Source organism: Anoplolepis gracilipes, chromosome 8, assembly GCF_047496725.1.
Source record: "Anoplolepis gracilipes chromosome 8, ASM4749672v1, whole genome shotgun sequence".
NCBI lineage: Eukaryota > Metazoa > Arthropoda > Insecta > Hymenoptera > Formicidae > Anoplolepis > Anoplolepis gracilipes.
In genome coordinates, this window is record NC_132977.1 from 1,182,892 (window position 1) to 1,202,493 (window position 19,602).

Sequence of the window (19,602 nt, forward strand, 5' to 3'; positions counted from 1 at the left end):
TGCTTCACGCTGACGATTGTATTTTTAATTCAAACATTCCAAACATTCTAAAGTTTTTAATTCTCGCTTCAAACATTCCAAAGGTTTTATATTTATGCGTATATACATATATTCACGAATTTACATTACATTGAGCTTTTTTTAATTTTCGTTCAAGAAAATACGAAAATTCTCTTCTTCCATATCTGGATGATGCTTTCGCAATCATATTTTTGTTTCCTACAACCTCGCGTTGCATTCATTTTTGCATCTCATATTTTGCATTTTTCCATTCTCCATGCACATATATAAATATATACTGTTTACTTTTATAGCTTGCATTCGTTAAGTTTATTATTTCCTTCGTAATTACGACCGTGAATATCATGAATATCTTAAAGAATGCGAAATTTGCAGTGTACCATCGCGAAAATCATAATGATCGACGTAATGATTATCTTATGCGTGATCTGAAGATTATTATATTTCGAGAAATTTGCCCGATATGCTAGAATTTGAACGTCCGCAATGAGGCTAATTGTGATACCAAATTTAACCCTTCCCTTCCCTCCCCCCTCCCGCCTCGCCATCCTATTTGCACAGTATGCCATTCGTTTTCTCGTTACTATCGGGGTGTGTACACACAAACCAAACGATGGTTAATGGACCGGGGTAATAAAGCGGCGGGCGTTACATCGATTACAGGCCCGGAACGGAACTTTCCGCGATCCGGCAATAACTCTAAATATCGAGGTATCGGTCCGTACCCTGGATTCTCCGGATTACTTCGATCCAGTTAGTCCGCGGCGAGTAACGGCCACTTTCCGACACCCGTTATACGCGAAATAGCCTCAACGACGTTTTCGCCAGTCTCGTTCTTTTTGCTGACCTCCTCTTGTTGCTATTTGCATAAATCTGTTATTTTTCGTACTTGCAATTGTTTGACGATACTTAATCGAAATGATTAATCGCGAAATAGATACAATTCTTATTTATGAATTATAAAAACAATTCGATTCTATTCACTTCGTTAGTATGTAATAAAAATACGAGGTGATTCGAGCGTTTTTTATTACAATTAAATTAGTTTAATTGTAGCTAGAAAAAAAAAATGCGCGAATTTGATAATAATATCGATTTCATATTTCATTATATTTAACCTACTATTTTACACTTTATACGTTTCTTCTCATATTTTGTTAAAAACTTTTCTTATTATATTTCTAAAAGGAGGATTGTGTGCTTTTATTTCAACTTTTTTATTTTTATCAATCTTAATAGTGAGGCACATTGTATTGTTTATTATATATTTTCCGATACATCTCGAGAAAAAAGTTAACGATGCGCTTAATTGTCGAAAGCTACGATTCGTACAATAAATCATGTTTTTATATGGGAAACGAGAGACAAGCGGATATTTCCGGGTAAACTCTGTAAATTGGGAACGTCAATCGATACTCACGAGAATTGGCGATTCAGCGAAGTGTAATAAAATAGACACAAATCACCCAGGCGTGCGCCAATATTCGATGAAGTCGTGCAGTTGTTGAATATCCAGGAAAACTGTTTTGGAAAGTGTGCAATATTAAGAAACAGAAAGAGAGAGAGAGAGAGAGAGAGAGAGAGAGAGAGAGAGAGAGAGAGAGAGAGAGAGGGAGAAAGAGAGAGAGAAAATCTCGATCAGGTCGGTCCGTCTGCCCAAGCTGGAATTGAACCGACCGAATTCATGAGTCTACTTTCGTGGAAGTTTCCATGCAGCGAAGTACCTCGCCAAGTTTCGTTATTAAGCTTTCAAATTCTTAGTTTGCCGCCTTACTTTTTTTGCACACTTGGCCGTTTCTTGGTAAAGTTAAATAAATATAGTTGTTGAACATGATTCACATTTTAGTGAGTAGAAAATTTGTAAAAAGTTAAATAATGAGCTTATGCGAGTGAAATATATCTTAGATTATCGCATTAGAAAAAAGGGTAAGAAAAAAGTTGCAAGAGAAAGCTTTTCGAAGCTAGAAGAATTAGAAGATAGCAAAAGCATTATCCAAGTTTTTTTCGATGTGTTCCGAAGTGGAACACACATATCTTTTCTACATCGCTATCGTCTACTGCCATAGAACTTAGATCAATATCAAAACCTTTCGTGAAGGGCGAATCATCTGCCAGAATCGTCTGATTGCCGATAGGGAGTTTTACCCTCCGTATCTAGAGAGAGCCGCTGCCAGTAGAAACCATCCTTTTCGACAGCATGACAAGAGGATGGAGGACGTTGGAAGGATAGAGGAGAAGAAGGTCGAGGGAGGAAGAACGATGATGGAAGGGCACAGGTGAAGATTATCTCAAAGATACGCGACCGTCATCGAGAGAACACTTTTCACTTGACAGAAATTTAGAGGCCCTTCATTCGTTACCTTCACACGTTTCCCGTGTAATCGAACATGCGTGGTGCCGAGCAAATCCAGGATATATATAAATCGAAAAGCGTTGAATTTCTTTTTTTTGTCTTCTTCATCCACGAAATAGATACGGGGACGCAAAAAAGGCCAAAGACCATGGTTGAAACAGGAGGCTGGCGAATCGAGTACTTTTCTTTTAACGAGCAGGTCGAGCGGCAAAGTTCTTTTTGTCGCTATTAACTTTGCCGCGCGCGCGGCCCGTCGGGGAAACAGATTCATGTAAAATTCATTCGGAGTTGCCACCGGCAGCTCGGACGTCGGCAAAGTAAGAGCTGGGAGGAAGCAAGTTTTATGAAATTTACCCTTTCATCGTGCTGCGACGAGAGCATCGGGATATATAGCTTTTTAATGGGTCACCTTCTATCTCGCCTTCGACATTCTCTCGAATTTCTGATTGTGGAGCGTGATTTATATTGAAATTCATATTGGTGCGAGAGACATCGTGTTTAATTTATATACATGAAAATTGTTGGACGAGCAGAAATGAAAACGAGATACATAGGTGTGTAGAAATATAATTTTCGCTCGTTCTTTTCCAGACTGAATTTCGCGAGTGTTTGACTGCGGAAAGCAAGTATCCAACATTACAATGGGATGAATAAGGTGAGCTGCCTTTCTCTAAAAATAAAGCAGATTTTTTTACGATTTTACTTTTTAATTGCAAAGCTTTTTTTCTGCGCACGATTACTCTCACAAGATTTGCTTTTCCACAGCGATTAGCTGCAGGGTGTTTTTTTTTTATATCCGTGTTATATACCTTTTGTTTTATTTTCTTTTTCTCCACGAAGCTTGCAATAACTTTTTAATTCTTACCACTCTGCTGACATCAGGCACTTCCGTTTCCGTCGAGCAGCATCGTGCTGTTTACAGAACTCTCCGGCTAGCCATATCACGACGTTCCACCTATTCTCTGAAGTTATGGATGGTGAACGTCTGAAATGCGTCGAGGGCAAGTGTGCGCTTCCGGCGTTACCCTCGTGCAAAGGGTTGCGAACGAGGAACAGTTATTGCTCGGAATTTACTGTCCACCCTTACACATAGCACGATTCCCTTTCTCGGATGCGGAAAGGAACTACAAGAGAACTGTGACGCGAAAGATACGTCTTCGAAACGATCAAAAGTTTTTCTAGTGGAATTCTCCGCGTTCTCATCATTGAAGCGTGAACAAAATTCAATAATATTGAAGAAATATATCGTCCGTGGAATATCGACGATCCTGAGATTAACGACAATCAATGAAAAAAATTTTTTTTTAAATAAAAATCCGTTTTGGGGAATGTTAATAAAATTAAATTAAAATTTACTAAAAATTCGAAATATCAATGATCGTAATTTTGGATTCTATTGTTCTGTTAAACTAGTAAAAAAAAAGAAATTATTTCCATTTAAACAGATATCGTTTTTACGTCGCATCAACTCGAAGACGCCTTTTTTACAAATACACGGAATGTAATTCCCATTGGTTTGCGCATAGCGTCAACATCGATATAGCGTTAGTAAGATCTACAGTAGGATGCGCAGCCATCATTTGCTCGAAATGAAGGTTGGATGCCTAGCGGAAGTTTAGTTCACCGCCCACGTTCCTCTCGCGATGGTATCGTGAACCATGAGCGAGAATATTTGCCCCAGCGGTGTTCGGTGCTTTCCGCGCTAATAAACCGTTCCTCTTGCTACCGTCGCTAATTACTCGACGAACGAGTCCCGAAGCCTTGCCCTCTTCCCTTTACGCCATATCCTATCCGTCGAAGTAACGTGTACGTCACTCCTCCAATCTCACACTCCTCTAAGCATGAAACAATTTACTCCTTACTGCTTCATGTGAAAGATGTTCTCGGAATTTCCGCGCGATCGATGCCGTTTGTAATAGTAGCTAAGCGCTTTATTAGTACTCGGACGTATAAATAATGAACTTTATTTTTCGTATTGAAGCTTTAACCAGGAATTTTTTATTATACTTATTATAGTAATAAAAAATTTGTGACAAGTGATTTTATTTAGAATGTAACATTCTAATATAAAATTCTGATGTGATTTTCATATGTAGCATACATGCTGCAAAAAGGTTTTGTTTTAATAAATAAGGACACACATCAAATCTCAATGAGAATCTTAAAATATAGCATTAATGTTAGACACTGGCCGGCATCGTGTCATGAGGATTTCCTGAATTTCCAGAGATTCCTTTCGCATTACTTTGCGTCGAGCAGACTGAAACTCAACTGAAACTTTCACTCGAGTGTGACCGCGGCGTAGAAGGTGGACAGAGTTAGCAAGAGGAATAGAATTAGAAGGTACGAGTAAAAGAGACATTAAACTTGTATAATTAAAGATGGCGAGAGTACACTTTTAATAGTCGGTACGTTGCTCTCGTTAATATTAAATCCAGTCATTGCTAAAGGAGGAGGTGAGTCTCGGTCAATTGTCTAGCTCAGGAAGTATCAAGAATGCAAACTTGCGCGAAAATGGACGACAAACTCTTCGCCGGATACTCGTTGACATGATCTTTGCGTTTGACAGCTCGCTCTGACAAAGGACGTTAAGAGATCGTGTCATACTACGTCGTTTGAACTCTGAAGATTGTTCAAACTTTATAAAGACGCAAAGACGAAGCAGACACAAAGGCGGGCGGAAGCAAATCAGAAAAGAAAAAAAGCGCAGAAAGAAAAATCTCTTGGCCGCCAATCGTGAGAACAGCTAAGTTATTAACGTTCCGATCTTTCGAACCACCTGGGGGCTTTGAGCACTTCGTTCGAGCGAAAGGTTGTTCAAACTTGAAACGTCTAGCCGTCTTCTGCGCTTGTCTTCGACGATGGCGACGGCGGTTTCGGATACCCGTAGGTGACCCTGTATTCGCACCCCCATGTAGACGGATCGTCTCGTATTCCCAGAGGGTTTAATTAAGAGGACGTGTTGTCGGTGCCTCGTCGCCGTTGATCAATAGCTCAAGGGGTGCTATCACCTTCTCTATTTCGTGCCCGTTTATCCTGACTTCTCATTCCCTTCGCGCTTCCGACGAAGGAGGGAGGATTTGAGAAAACGGGTGGGGTTATCTCAATCTCTCTATCCAACCGACCATCTTTCTCCTACCGAACTAGCTTCGATTTCTGTCACTAATACTCAACAAGCTCTTTGATGTCGAGGACTAGAAGACACTATCATTGCGTCGTCATGGATACCTACGGTACTTGGGAAGCAAAGGAGACCTCTTAGCTTCCTTTCTATCTAAAATTAAGCGGTCCTCTTTTAAGTGATCGAGAAATTGAGCAAGAATTCTTGTCAATAATGCGTATTGCATCGCGCTTACCTCTGCCTTTACTTGCACTTAATGTGAAAAGAATTATATGGCTTTCATCTAATTAAAGAGTCCGTCTGATTGAAAAGATGACAAGATGATAGAGTACCTGTGTAGAGTATATGTGTGTGTGTGTGTATATAAGATAATAAAAATAAAATGCGAAAACTATCATCAATTCACAGCAAATCACACAATTCACATTATTACAATTTCTTTAATTTTTAATTAAACAAATTTATCGATAAAGAGATCGCAATTAAATTAAATATATTTCATATTTTGGAATAAAAAAAAAACTTTTCAAATACATTTTATCGATATATCGATTATACAATCGTGTGAAAAATCGAAACATCTCCTGCAGCGATTTTTGCATAACGCCTACGTTTATGCAAAAGCTAATAAATCACAGTGATCACAGATACCTCTTTTCTTCACCCACTTTAATGACAGTTGGGATTGGCAGCCCGAAGCCAATATGGATACCGATATCCTTTCCTAGAATCGAGTACTTGAGAGTGTTGTTTTAACAGAAGCAGCTTCGAACGAATATCCTCTTACACTTCCTATATGGAACGATAAAGATGAGGTGAAAAGTAGCACATATATTTTCCTTTATTCAAGAACTCAATAACAATATGATCATTTTTTATTTATATATATTATGGCGCGACAGATGCACGATATAGTAAAAAATCAACACATAATTGCTTATACATAATGTTTAATCCTACAAAGTAAATATGCGAAGCTTTGGCGAAATTGCCCGACACGTGTGAATTTAGAGAAGGTATGTGAGGGATATAAGGGATTTCGCGGAGAGTTACGGAATTCATTATGATAACATACACTTCGCTTTTCCTCGTATAGGATTAAACCTGTGCGACAAGCGATTTCTGCGTTACACCGCTTAACACGCAAATTCAATTTTAACAAATTTATCCTAAACCGAGTGATGCGGCACCCCGACTAAAGTAATCTATTTACAAAGTTTGAACCGTTCCTGTACTTGAGACTCAATTAATAATAGAATTAATGCATCATTCACGATAGAGCGTATTTATGAAACAATGATATTTAAAGCGATAACAGACTACGAATAAAAGTCGCTCACACGGTGAATCTATTCCAGTTTGATACAAGTTTTTTATAATTTTTTTTTTTTTTTTTAATATTAGAAATTTATTTCAAACGTCTCAAGATCATGCATATCTTTTTAATTTACAAATCGACAAAAATTTTATTTTCTTGACTGCACAAATGAGCATCGATCAAATTATTATTATTATCATCTCATTGTCAGTAAAGGAATTTGAATCTTAAGAATAGCGTTAGATACGCGGTTTGACACATAGTTTATAAATTGTTGGAACACAGCAGATTGCAACGTTCTAAACCACTTAACTATCGCCGGCGTGCCGCGGCGGTTAAACGTGCATCAAAAACGTTCTCGTGTAGCCGAAACTCTCGAAACGCTGCTAAATCCCGGTACTTCCGGAATTCCTGGCATCAACGTTCATCCTTGAATTCGGGATTAGTACGGTGCGCGCGCGTAAACAGAAGTAGCGATGCTGCTACCGGAGTTTAATCCACATGAAAAGGAAAGAGCAGCGGACAATTTGTGTGACTTATTTTGCGAGAACAGTAAAGTCCGACATGGAGTTGGTGAGATTAGTTTTCAACGAATAAACATTATATACAACTGTACGTTTCGATCCTTTCTCTTTCATACGCATTTTCTATATACATACGTATAAGGTTGAGAGGTGAAATGTATTTACAGATTTGATTGTTGATTGATCAAAGTTCGTAGCGATCGAATGTGACATTGCAAGAATAAATTTTATTCAACATTAAGTTTATATAATTAATTACTTTCAAATCTCTTTATATTAAATTAATATAAAATATGTAATAGAAATGTAAAATATATAATAGAATCACATTAGAATTAAAAAAAAGATATTAAGTATCAGTTAATTTTTTATAATTAATTTGCTTCGTCAACTATTAAAAAAAAAACAGTTACATCTTCAATTTTAGTTTTTCACCAAATCGATAAAAAAAGAATACATAATAGAATGCTCTCTTCTCTATTGATCGAACCGTTAGAATGTGTGTCTGAGGTTTCGCAAGTATTGGAAAAAAAGTCTATCGCAATGCAAATTGCATGCAGACGATTAAGCATTTCCGATCGTTTGGTGGACGATCATCGATTTTCAGGAAACAGTCGTCTGACGTGCAACAGAGAAGGAATAAATGATAGATACGATAGACTCGGGCAAAGAGTGATATAAAGGAAAAAGAAAGGTGAGCGATTGGAGAATAAAAAGAGAAACGGAGAGAATATATCGGCCAATGGCACGAGAAGGAGGAGAGACAGATAAAAAGCGAGAGAGAGAGAGAGAGAGAGAGAGAGAGAGAACTGTCGAAATAATATATACAAAGTCATAAATCGAAAGTGTGCTGCCGACGTAGCAACAGTGTTACCGACTATACAGGAGGGTGGAAATGCCAGTTCTATTGTAGAGATATATACGCATACATGCATGCAAACACACGCACACACACACACATACATTATCCCGGCACGTAACGCGCCGACCGTATGTGCGGGGTTCGAAAGGGGTTGAATGCGAACGAATAGAAGATAGGGATATTAATCCCACAAGTAACTCACCGCGCAGTAAACCCCGGCAAGTACGGTATGTGTACCGGGTGTCCCGCTAAAACGGAACGTCGCGTCGCCCGGACAGCGCTGATTTACGTGCGAAGTCGTCGCGAAGTTCGCGGGGCCAAGGCACGAGTTTACCGAGCTTTTTGGCACGTCCGTGCCCCCTGACTAATTGCCGAGATCCCCGACGTGGCGCCGCTAATTCGGCGCTTATCAAGACTGGCACGTTTAAGGAGTAACCCACCTGCACTTTCGGTTGCAACGCCTCCCGGATGCCGTGCCGGCCTCGTGGCAGCCGCGTTATTAAGTACTCGCCTGAGAACGCAATATTGCGGAGCAAGGAGAAACCGCGAGATTGATGTTTTCCTCGGATTTATAATTAAAGACGTTGTATCCGTTTCTTCATATTTACGACAAAACAAGCAGAGAGATCATTCTTTCTTGCGCGAGGAATCTTCTCTAACAGATATATTGACTTTTTTCCCATTTATTGAAAGAAATAAGTCACGATATAAAAGAGAGAGGGAGAGAGAGAGCAAATACCGCAGCGATATCATTAGCCGTGGCAAATATCTCAGTTATCGTTATCGGAGTATTGATAAAGTGGAGTATTGTTTTAATGGCGTATTTTTTATAAAAAATGATATCCTTCGATATCATGTCGTCGGAGCTTGCGAGACGATAACTTATTCCGGATGGCAAAACCCGCGAATTGCAGGTCGTGTAATGGCTCACAGACGGTTAACCGTGGAATTAATTTCTTGGCAATGTCTCTTTTTGCCGGACTCGCCACCGAGCGCGGGTCACGCTGTTTTCCATTTTTTTCCCTCATTCTGCCGCCTCGCTCTCGAAAGCACGTGATAAATGAATTGGACGTAATCCGAATGCCCATTGTTTCGCTTTAACGACGATCTCGCTGACTAGGTACGTTATGGGTCGGCAAAACACATGGAGATCTCGACACCTTTAAATGCGATATCTATTAGAGACGGATGAGTCTACGGAATGTCTTTATGACAAAGTTCACGACAAAACAGTCTTGTTTTCTTCAATTTCAGCAATTTGATTTCCTTTGTTTGACTTTTTATATTTGCAATTTTGCGATACCATTTCTTCGTATTTATAATCTGAGAGGATTAAATTTAGTTTTGATGGAATGTCAAAGTATTCTTGAAGAGAAATGTTTAATATTATCAATCGATAATAATATTTCATTATTTTTTTCAACAAAGTTCGACACGCGGACAATGGCGCATTGATAGATGATAATAAATGAACATTTGTTTCTCGCGACCTACTCGCATGTCGTCGGCATGCAATTTCGATGAGCACGCCAATTCGCGCTATGAAAGTTGTTTACGTTCACGCGCCGAAAAATATCGGGACGCTGGTGGGTTTTCGTATGAAAATAAAATATTTTTCACGGACGTGGTCGGTCGAACTCGTCGATGTGTTGGATTTATTGGTTTCCATCCCCGACTCAGCTTGCAGATTTTGCTATAACGGGCACAATTCTATCGATAGTGTCTCGTTGCGTTTCATTGGAATTCGTTAAAGTATCACGCTTCGTTGAAATAATAAGCTGGATAAATCGATAAGCTGACAACCAAATGCTCACTCCACCAACGTATCATGATCACTAAATTACAACATTTTCATGGATTTTTATTTCAATTATCAGATGAATGTCAAAGTCTTAAAACTCACAATTTTGATATCATATTTAAAGATAGAAGAGAGCGAAAATGAGACTACGAAATTCGAGGTGTGATACAGGTTTTGTTAATCAACATTATTATTCAATTTGCATATCGTCATTCTGTAAAGTTCCGCGGAAATATACGAGTCCCGACTGCGCTAGTTCATGGAATCATACCCTTAACTACTACTCCGGAAGATTTTATGGTGATAGACGACTTCCTGCGCCGGTAGTTCGGTGAACACCCCTTCATTAAACGCACGTTGCGAAAGCCATCGGAAGGGCGAATCCATCGGGTAGCGATTTTCCTAGGATGATTATATATTAAACCAATTGTACCAGGCACCAGATCTGCCGGGTAGCCGTGCAGTCGCACGTTCCCCGTCCATCAACACCGTTTGATCAATAACACATTTTTTTAATGCCATAACACGGCTAAAAACGGTTTTTTTTTTTTTTTTAGATTTAACGAGTATCACAACGACGTAACTTTAGCGCTCATGTAAATCCTCCGAAATCCTTTTCGCCAAAAACAAATGGAATAAAAAATGTTTTCGCTGTCCGATATCTTTTTGTGTTAACATTATTATAGTTTTTTGATTAACGGTTCTATTAACGATCTATTCACATCATTATCGCGACGTTCTGACATAATGCTCGCTTAATTGACGTGGAACATGTGTCTCATCATCATTCTGTCGTTGCTGATCAATAGAGAAAGCAGAAACGAAAAGTATAAAATTTATAAATTCGATTAATTTGAAACACATCTATCATTTCTGTCGGCGCATCAAATATCATGGTTTTAATTACTTGATGCTTAATTGCAAGCCGGATAGACTTTAACATTACAATTCTCGAACTTGTGCGAATCCGTCGAAAGTTTCTGCCGGTTGTTAATTCGACGGTAAATTCAGATCCTCGCGGAAGCTTTCTCGCCCCTTTACGGATATAACATCACCGAAGCAGACACGGCGCCTTTAAGCGTGTCCCTTCGTCCCTTCGCCTTCGGAGGGCCTTCAAAACTCTACGGATGCTATTCATCTGCGACGCTCTTTCAGGTCGTGACGCGTATGTAAAGATAAGAGTGCTAGACTTTGATAGCGAGCTGTCTCACGCACAAAGCGTCTGAAAACTCTGTGAATAAGGCCGACATTGTCAGTACTATGCCATCATTCTACATATATCTCTGAATAAGAGTTTATTTCAGATAACGAAACTTAAATGTTTATATTTTTGAAACGTTTAGCGCGATATAAAAAAAGGCTGATTAATTTACACAGCCACCTTTGTTCTCTCGTCAACTTTTTTCGATAAATTATTCGTAAGGCAGTATTATAATCCAGGCTTTTTTCGACAGATAATATTCCACGAGACTTTACAGTGATATTATGCTTTGTATCGATATGCATCAAGCGAATAATTATATATGAATAATTTAAACAACTTTTAGCAGCGTTAATTTGCAATATGAATGTTTAATAATGAAGAACTGGAATTATTCGGAAGCTTTTGAAATACAAACTAAAGTCCTATCAAATTCGAATAAAATTCTCCTCTCGGAATATCGCCTTTCTAGATATAAAACAATGATTTAAAAATTGTTTTATTCAGTGACACATATATCAAATGAATAATTAGTGAGTGTACTTAAAAAAAGTAATATAATATAATTACGCATCCTCAACTAATAGATAGCTATATACGTAAAAAAAATACGTAAAAAATTTATAGTATTCCCACACTTGAAAAATCTGATTATCTGCCTTCATCTCCCGTTCTCGATGTTATTTTTTCCTATTCAAACGCTTTCTTCACTATAGTAAAAAATAATCCCCTCTATGGATTGTTCGAAGCCGGTTAGTAAAGCCTGTGCTGTCACGCTTCGTGCAAAATCACGTTTCTCTTCGTCATGGTGAAAATATTATTGATAAAAAAGGGATAGGGATTTGACGATTGACACGTATACCCCGACATGAAAAACTAAACGTTTCGCTCGATTGTCGATTTTTACGTACACAATTTGACTTGTTGATTTAGTCCATAAAATGAAATTGTGCGATTTTCACACAGAGTCATGTAGGTACATTCAAACCCATTGGAATTCTCTTTTACTGATGTATCGCGTTGATTATTGTTAAACAATTTAACAATCCAGATTTTCGATGATTCGATCCACGTATAATCTAAAGTTCGATTTTTAAATTCTTTTTAATATCTCATTAATCATTATTATCTTGACGATTACGATAGTAATAAATGCAAAGATAAAAGATTATTATTGCTAGATGTATGCACATGTATCGTAATATTATAATATATCAAAGATATCCTGTAATAATTTTGTAGGATCTTAAAAGCGTCATAAAAGTGGTCGAAAGACAATTTTGATTTTCTAGACAATGATCATGACATAATATACCTTTATTATATAATAGCTTCAACTACGACTTATCCAACTTCTTCGATATTATTAACGATACCAATGATAATAAACGAAATCGCAGCAATCATAAAATTTTAGATCATGCAATTAGGTATACGGCTTTCTTTCATTTTTCTTTTCCTTGCGGAATTACAATACATTTTAAAAGTAACTTTTTCATAATGTTGCATGGCTTCGTTTATGCGCTATTTTTCACCGCTGTTGTCAGGCAAATCACTTTCTTGCTCGCTGTCTTTGGATGATCTATGAGCTGCGTTATATTCACAGCATCATGAAAGTCGATTTAATTTCTTTGATGCGTGAGATAAACTTTATAAATACTTTTACAATTTTCCTACATACTATTATATACAATATATTCACCATGTCAAAGAAAAATTTTTATTACAATACTAGACATTCTGCAAAAACTTTAAATAAATTTTATAACTGTTCTTAGCATTAGGAACAATAAAAATGTTAGATTTGTACCTTTTTTTTATGAAAAAGTGAAAACAGTTTAAAATCTTTCGTCCGATGTAAAAATCGCACGCTATCCGCAAAAAGTTTAACATCGGAAGTAGAAGTTATCAAAGTTATATTGGCTTTATATTAAAACACTATCAAATTATTTACATGTCATTTAATTGAATAATGCTTCTAACATTCTCCGGATAAAAAGTATGCAGCGAAGGAATTCCTTTTGAAAAAGAATAGCTAAACTAACTTCAAACGCACGTTAAGGAAGATAATTCAAACTGTAAACGGTGTAAAGTTGTAATTAAAGTACAGATACATAATGATAAAAGTGTGTGGATATCCGCAACAAGGGCGCACACAGAACGAGTACGATAAGTATTCACAGTTTGAAGGGGTCAGCCGGGAGGGATAAAACGTGGCGAACGAGTAATCTTGTGGCACGACGTGCTTCTTAAAGGGAACGGGCTATTAGCGAGGCGGCTCATCCCCTGTTTAGGGCGCATCTCAACGACGACGTCCATTTCTTGGGACGGGGCGTCTGAACTTTGACGAGCGTCCACAAGATATTAAACCGAAGCCAAACTCTAACTTCCTTGCCTGCTCAATTTTCACCCGAGCGCGGCGTAGTTCGCCGGCTAGTTAATTACTTAGGTTTCAGACATGGGAGATAGAGATTCCATAAAGAATTTTCCTGCGTTACATATTACTGAATGGCGCTCCCTGCATCTATCTCTATCCCGCCTGACAGAAGAAACAGTTCCATGCTCAAGCAATAACATCGCGCGCAAAAGTTCGTTTAAGGAAATGAAATCTATTCGAGTGGACTATGCAACGGGCTAACTACAACCCCCCCTCTCTCTCTCTCTCTCTCTCTTTCTCTCTCGTACCCCGCATCCTCGCGACGAGGTTTCTCCTTTTACGTGTAAAAGCCCATCTACCTTTCTTTATCTCAAGCCATTGGCGCGCCGCTTCTCAGCAATTTCACGCAAAAGCTTGGAAACTCCGCGGCACTTTGTGCTCCATTGTTTGACTTGTGCTCTAACTATCCGCTTCTAGAATCAACCTAATATTTTACTTGGAGAACGAACAGCCCGTCTCGTATGATGGAGGACTATTGGAAAATACTTGTACCCCCGATTGACCCTCTCTTTCTTCCTCCAAGCGTTCCTTATAAAGCTGTGCCCTGTCTCTTGCTTCTTCCTTTCCGCGCTTTCCTCTCACCTGCACGCTCGTCTTCGCTCCTTTCTCTCGCTGACGAGCACGCCGCACTTACTGTTACATTCGCAGAAACCTCATCTCTGTCCGAGTTACGGATCTTCGATCTAAAAAGTTTCGACCTGCCCGAGGTGATTCGATGGGGTTTTACCGTTGGTTTCTTACGTCAGTGATATCCAAAGTAATCAGAGTATAATTGTTCCTATCTCTGCGGGTGGTGGATCCTGCCTTGCTGTAACTTGCGCTAACAATTCGCTCGTATTACAGGCAAGGAAATACGTTCCGTGCGCGATAACGATTTCTCGGAAGATTAACGACCGACTCTTCCGCGAAGAACTTTATTTCCACGATCCGTAATAAAAAAATCACGCGGTTGTAACGTCGACGAGGTACTTTCGTCGAATGCAACCGTGTTGAAAAATCGACGCGCGGTAAAATCGCGTAACTTTTCACTCGCGACGAACGCGGCTTATACTCACTGTTACTTGCCGTTTAAATCCATTAGGACGTCGCGAAATCGTCGCGAAATCGCCGGATAAAATCTTAGCGCGCTAGGATAAAACGGTAGGGAGGCGGAAGGAAAAGATGCTTTGAAAATGGTGCTACCGATTATACTGTCGCTTCTGGAAACGTCTCATACCCCCTCGACGGCTGCTCTTCCATTCGAACGGAATCTTGTCATTCCGAAGCGACGATTGCCGCGTCAAACTTTGAGCGGTCTCTTCAACGTTCCTATCTGGAACACTTTCCGCGATCCGGACCAACTTCCTACAGCGCGAATTCCACATGATGGGATGGGGTAGGGACGGCGGGGACGGCGGGGCGAGGGGCGAGGGGACGGTTCTAAAGAACTTCGAGAGCGCGCTGAATCGATTAAATGACATTCCGAGCTACGGAACTTTTCTCTCTCGCGAACACTTCTTCCAGAATTCATGGTTCACTCGGCATTCCGTCTGGATTATGTTCAGACTGCCGGAGATCACCCGAGATTTGTCCCGCCGCAATATTATCCTTCTTTTCGTTGTGTACGCAGCTACGAAAAATATTATTAATCTCGTCGCCGAAAGTGCGTTAAAAGTACAAACGGTTTAATTAATTCAGTGTCGAATGGTCGATCAAAGAGACTAAAATACCACTTGCAGCGCCAATCGCCAATGTGTCGTCAAAGAGTTCGCGTAATAATTAATTTACTTGCTACGAACGAAATCATCGTCGCTAATAAACTCCCCATAGACGACGAATGGAATCTATTAACCGCGCTTTCAATAATTAACGAAGTAATATAATATAATTAATAATTATCGTTCTGTACTGATTAATTATTGACTTCTCAAACTCGTAACGTTTTCGTTGCAACGGCGACGTTACGATACATGCTTAAAATATTATCATGAAACACGGGTAATATATATTGATGTACATAGTTTTCTCCAGCTTTATGTCAAACATAAGAGACTTAAACGTCACGACAACCTTCCAGAAACAGCCTTCCAAAACGTATCCTGTAAAAGACGTTAGCTGATCCTTGCAATGGGATTTCGTTGAAAAAAGAAATACCTTGTGCTGAAAGGATAGTTAACCTCATCATGGGCCCTGATTTCGTCTTCGGGGATCGAGAAAAGCCAAGAATCGCCACCCTAAGGGAATCTCCCGACGCAATTCTACGGGGATCGAATATATACGAGACGGTCGGACAAAAAGTCAGCTGTCCCTCGTCGATGCTGATAGATTCCTGATGTGTTCCCGGGGATAGCTCCCGGGATGTTTTTGCGACGTTCACTCGAAACCTCTCGCATCGAGGTCGCCGGCACGGAAGAGATAAGAAGTCAATGTATAGATACACAGCGCCCAAAAATTATGTCCGTGATGGAAAACTCGGTAAAGGGTGCTCGTTCAACGACAGCCTCTTCTTGTCGATCTTTCATATCGCGGAGCGCCATATGGCGGCGATGTAAAAACGACGTATATGAGATTACATATGATCTATCGTGTTATTTTATTTAATAACTGTCCTCGCGATATAAGCCTTATAAACTTATATCGATATCGTGAGAATACTGTCGTGTCGTTGTTATCAAAGTAATAAAATGCTGTTCGCGTCTCCATTATGCGCTTACATTTTTCATTCCTCATACCTCTAATCTGTTACCATAAGCGTATATACGTCATAATTGTAACAGATAATTCACTAGTTGTTTCCGAAGGACATAGATTAGTTCGGGGTTATCTTCGCGAAACATTTCTCATCTCCGTCGACGTGGTCCCGATGATCTAACTCTTGATTCCTCGCATAGCACGTAGCATCACGCGTTGTAGGTCGTTCGATTAATGATTCTCACGTTACCGCGATAAACCAACCTACATCTCGTCGTAGCGGGAATAATGTTTCGATGTTCGAGCAGCAGGTAGTTTCGTTTAGCTGCAATGTAAAAGCTTCCAAGTCTAAGTGGATCACCGGTCTCGTCGATCGAACAAATGGACTTACAAGTTCGTTTACTTGCCGATCATTCCGCTGGTTTATTGTTCCTAGGGTAACGAGCGTGTATGAAGGTTTATGGTTGCTCGAAGCAACGACTACAACGCCCGAGGTGATCCCATAAAAGAGACTTAAAGCCCGAGTGGATCATGTTTCTCGTTGCACGAAGCACGTACTTTTTCGAGCCAAATTGGCTTAACTCTTCCTTCTGCGTGTCATACGGTTTTATGAGAAACCATCGTATACAATCTACCTACGTTTCAAAAATATCGCCAATAATTTCGGTTTATGTACTTGGAGCAGATTGTCAATCGCGTGATACCGTATCGTTACTGTAAAAACGGATGTTTTAGATGCAAAAGCTTTAAATATAAAAAATTTATTATTTTTGAAAAATTGTGGATAAGCCATGTATAATTTAATATGAATAGACATTATAACGATAATTATCTACATAATAATATAATCACGATGCTTGACAAAATTGTATGAGATTTCAATGAATAGATAATTCAAGAAATAAAATCAGCTCTAATAAATTGTTTCGTGTTGATATTATTTTCATAACCTAACCTTGTGATATATTCGATTTCCTTCCCTTTTTTATTTATTTATTTTTTTTTCTGTATTATTAATCGATTTCTCAAAAAGAAGGATTTTATCCTATAGAGCACAATGAAATATTAAATAAATTTTTAATCATCTGATTCCTTCGTTTTCTACTTTTCGAAAAGCGCGTTTGCTGCAGAAAGCTGCAATAAACGCAGTTAGATTATGAAGCTAAATTAAGAATAAACGCCTTGCTCGACGCGTAACCAAGACATCGCCCGAACTTGATTCAGCATCGTTGATTCTTAATACACGCCACAGTGCCCATTGTCGCCATTTTCCTGGCGATTAACCCGCGCGTCGGTCTCGCCTTCATACAAATTCCCTCGTCCCCGCAGCCTGAGCTATTTTTCTCGCCTAATGTACGCTCGCATTAGCGTCACGGAGTCGCTCTCTCTCTCTCTCTCTCTCTCTCTCTCTCTCTCTCTCTTTTTACGAGAAGGAAAATTATAATTTCCCTGGGAAAAGTCGACTATCTGAATTTACTACCTCGTGATACATCGCACTCACCCCACGGAAAATTCTACCGCGCATCTCCTTCTTTTCCTGCATAACCTTTCCTTCTCTTTCTCCTTTTCGCATTCACTTACCTCGCTCCGCTTTGTACATCCGTGTCCCTATTCTCGTTTATATCTGCGAGCATTTCCCGCCATCGTCACACTTTCTTGATTGCGTGGGTCGCGGATACTTAGGATAAAGTATGAATATGTCGAGGAACGCGACCGCAAGATTATTTCTATACGTATCGCATCCGGTGCGACTCGCTCTTCTCGGAAACAATGATAAATGCTCCAATTTCTCGATTCCTGAATATGAGTCCGCGTACAAAATACTTATCGTGAATCAAAACTGAAATATCAAATATCACTAATAATAAAAACTCAACTGTAATGCGTGTGTATGGTGTGTGAATGATAAAACATGAATCTTGACAAATTGTTGATTTCTCTCGTCGAAAGAGTATCATTGTCTCGAGACGAGAGCGCGGATGAAAAATTGCGGTGTAGAATTTGACACATCTATACCGGATGGCCGTAATTGCTCCGTGTTTGAAATATGACAAGGTCCATACTGATTCGATTAAACCGCGACGTGATTGCGACGTAATTTAGCACGGCAGACGATCCAGTAGGCAAGCAGTTTCAGGCGCCGAGGCGACTGAGCCTGCGATCAGGCGGCGGCGATTTGTCTGTTTTACGGTGAGTCCCTAACTCCTCCGCGCTCTCGAGCGGTATTATTGCCTAATGCGGATCATCGAGCTTTACCATGCTCGCATTATGCTCGCTCCCATCCGCAGCGCGTCCTCTCTGCCCGTAAATCATAGGCCTGTGCTCGCCGTTTAAACCACCTACACATTTCAGTAGGAACGACGCGTCGCGTCGCGTCGTTGCCAGCCATTCGCCGCCCCTAGTAGTAAAGCCGTTAGTTTGTCGCAAACTACGAGTATCGTAATCGACCAATTAAATTAGGTTGTCGACGTGCATTTCAACGTCCGGTGGGACGTCCGTAATTGGGAGTTAACGTGTTTGCGTATATATAACACCGCGCTATGTAATTAGGATGTTTTCGCTACGGTTCTGTTGTGAAAACGCTCGCAAGCACGTCGAGAAAGCTGTTCAATCGCGCCTTGTTGATGCGCTGCTTCATACCAAACAATGTTGCTAATTATTTTACTTTATCCGTTATTTCGTTAGCCATCGTGCGTATCGCACACAGCCTTTTAACGTCATTGCAACAACCGTGCGAGAGCACTTGGTACGCGTAATTGCCAAAGCACACTGCGTCATGTGATCCGTAAAGAGATTTTTCAGAGAACGTCTCGTTTTTAGAAAAAAAAAAAAAAAAAAAAAAAAACGCAGTAACGAATCGTTTGTACATTCAAAAAATACGTAAACAGAAAAAATCTTTTACGAAAATATTCATAAAAAAATATTTTACTAAAGTAGTTTAGAGATTAGATTAATTTGAATGCATTAACAATTATTATGACAAGAACATCAACAGTTATGTTTATTGTAATAACTCTCTCTTGTCGCATATATTTTTCGCTTTAATCCGACTCATTGTCAGTCACCGTTATTGCATTATAACGAAAGATCATCAGCTTGAAACTTCAAATTTTCCTAGAAAATGTAGTTTCGTAACGAGAAATTATTACTAACCGAAACTGATGAACTACTTATGCGACTCGCAACTTCGCGAGAGCGTGCACTTAATGCACACAACCACCACGAGCGCTAGAAGACACACGGCAGACGACGGCGGTAATGTTGGTAAGACTCTGCGAGCCGGAACCGGAATCA

The 19,602-nt window shown here is 39.6% G+C and overlaps 1 protein-coding gene across 2 annotated transcripts in view; it reads left to right on the forward strand.

The window, feature by feature from the left end:
* Sfl (N-deacetylase and N-sulfotransferase sfl) overlaps positions 1-19,602 on the forward strand; it is a 248,769-nt gene that overhangs the window by 23,891 nt on the left and 205,276 nt on the right. Inside the window, exon 2 of one of the 2 annotated variants that reach the window (XM_072897794.1) lies at positions 2,966-3,029. The exons of the other annotated variant lie outside the window; for it this stretch is intronic. The gene's annotated coding sequence lies outside the window, so the exon portion shown is untranslated. The remainder of the gene's footprint in view (positions 1-2,965; positions 3,030-19,602) is intronic. 2 annotated transcript variants of the gene reach the window in all.